The sequence below is a fragment of the Lissotriton vulgaris genome, chromosome 9 (genome assembly GCF_964263255.1).
Source record: "Lissotriton vulgaris chromosome 9, aLisVul1.2, whole genome shotgun sequence".
Taxonomy (NCBI): domain Eukaryota; kingdom Metazoa; phylum Chordata; class Amphibia; order Caudata; family Salamandridae; genus Lissotriton; species Lissotriton vulgaris.
The window spans coordinates 98,103,554-98,105,942 of NC_141697.1; the positions used below are offsets into that span (position 1 = coordinate 98,103,554).

The 2,389-nt window shown below is 49.6% G+C and overlaps 1 pseudogene across 1 annotated transcript; it reads left to right on the forward strand.

Annotated features, from left to right (window-relative positions):
- The first annotated feature begins 222 nt into the window (after positions 1-222).
- Positions 223-753, forward strand: LOC147689662 (large ribosomal subunit protein uL23 pseudogene; annotated as a pseudogene). Its single transcript, XR_015299759.1, has one exon. The product of XR_015299759.1 is annotated as a large ribosomal subunit protein uL23 pseudogene (transcript).
- Positions 754-2,389: the final 1,636 nt, after the last annotated feature.

A 2,389-nucleotide genomic window follows, 5' to 3' on the forward strand; every position in this document is an offset into this window, starting at 1 on the left:
GATATGGGGTGGTGCTCCTTGAAGGTTTAGTGTGCCCTGGTTATCCTGTGGGAAACAAACACAAGGAAAAGTACTGAAGCCTTCAAAGTCACAGATGCAACCGTGGCTTTATGCTTAGGTTTAAGACCATAGTACAGAATGAGTTAGTGAACATTAAAGCATCAGTAACTCCTTTTTAGCCATAGTGTATTCAATGTAAGACAACCCGACTTGTGGTCTTTCACCCCCAACATGGCACCGAAGGCCAAGAAGGAAGCTGTCCCTGTTAAAACTGAAGCAAAGTCCAAGGCTTTGAAAGCTAAAAAGGCTGTTCTTAAGGGGGTACACAGTCACAAGAAGAAGAAAATTAGGACAGCCCTAACTTTCAGGAGGCCGGGGACCTTGGGGTTAAGGAGGCAACCGAAGTATCCCAGGAAGAATGCTCCTCGTAGGAACAAACTTGACCATTATGCGATTATTAAGTTCCCTCTTACCACGGAATCTGCCATGAAGAAGATTGAAGATAACAACACGCTGGTCTTCATTGTGGATGTCAAGGCTAACAAGCACCAGATCAAACAGGCTCTAAAGAAGCTTTATGATATTGATGTTGCCAAGGTCAACACCCTGATCAGGCCAGACGGCGAGAAGAAGGCATATGTGCGACTAGCTCCAGACTATGATGCACTGGATGTAGCCAACAAAATTGGCATAATCTAAGCCTGCTCTGTAGATGCCGGACAGTTCTGAATAGAATTTAAAAACGAAAAAAAAAAAAAAAGAAAACCCGATTTGTGGAACAGAGAGCCTGCCTTCCGTTAAAGCATTTTGTCACTCCTGCTAGAGCCCAGCTTTAACGGTTCATAGTTTGGCATTGGACCTTAGTGCTGCAGCGCGGTGCACATGTCAGGCGTCGAGGTACTTTGTGTTTGCTGTTCCATTGCTGCTGCCTGTACCTGTTCACCAGGGTGCTCCAGGCACTATTACTTACACAGTGAAACGAGGAAGAGTGTGCGGGGAGCATGTACTGCTGCTGCCTGTACCTGTTTACCAGGGTGCTCCAGACACTGTGACAAGAGGAAGAGTGTGCGGGAACCATGCACTGCTGCTACCTGTACCTGTTTACCAGGGTGCTCCGGACACTGTGACAAGAGGAAGAGTGTGTGAAAAGCATACTCTGCTGCTATCTGTTCACCAGGTCACCAGTGGGTGCTTCAGACACTGTTAGACTGTGACAAGAGGAAGAGTGTGCGGGAAGCATGCACTGCTGCTACCTGTACCTGTTTACCAGGGTGCTCCGGACACTGTGACATGTGGAAGAGTGCACTGGAAGCATGCTTTGCTGCTACGTGTACCTCTCCACCAGGGTCCTCCAGACACTGTGACAAGAGGAAGAGTTCGCGGGAAGCATGCACTGCTGCTACCTGTACCTGTTTACCAGGGTGCTCCAGACACTGTTACACGGTGACACAAGGAAGAGTGTGCGGGGAAGCATGCACTGCTGCTGCCTGTACCTGTTCACCAGGGTGTTCAGGACACTGTTACACTGTGACACATGGAAGAGTGCACGAGAAGCATGCATTGCTGCTACCTGTACGTGTTCACCAGGGTGCTCCAGACATTGTTACACGGTGACACATAGAAGAGTGTGCAGGGAAGCATGTACTGCTGCTTGCCTGTTCCTCTTCACCACAGTACTTCAGACACTGTTACACAGTGACACGAGGAAGTGTGTGCAGGAAGCATGCTCTGCTGCTATTTGTTCCTGTTCACCAGGGTGCTCCAGACACTGTTACACTGTGACACGAGGAAGTGTGTACGGGGAAGCATACATTGCTGCTACCTCTAACTGTTCACCAGGGTGCTCCAGACACTTACATGGTGACACATGGAAGAGTGTACGGGGAAGCATGTACTGCTGTTTGCCTGATCCTGTTCACCAGGGTGCTCCAGACACTGTTACACAGTGACACATGGAAGAGTGTGCAGGGAAGCATGTACTGCTGCTTGCCTGTTCCTGTTCACCAGCGTGCTCCAGACACTGTTACACTGTGACACGAGAAAGTGTGTGCGGGGAAGCATACATTGCTGCTACCTTTAACTGTTCACCAGGGTGCTCCAGACACTGTTACACGGTGATACATGGAAGAGTGTGCAGGGAAGCATGCACTGCTGCTGCCTGTACCTGTTCACCAGGGTGCTCAGGACACTGTTACACTGTGACACGTGGAAGAGTGCGGGGGAATCATGCATTGCTGCTACCTGTACGTGTTCACCAGGGTGCTCCGGGCACTGTTACACTTTAACATGTGAAAGGGTGTGAGGGAAGCATGCATTGCTATGACCTGTACCTGTTCACCAGTGGGTACTCCGGACACTTTTACACTTCGACACAAGGAATAGTGTGCGG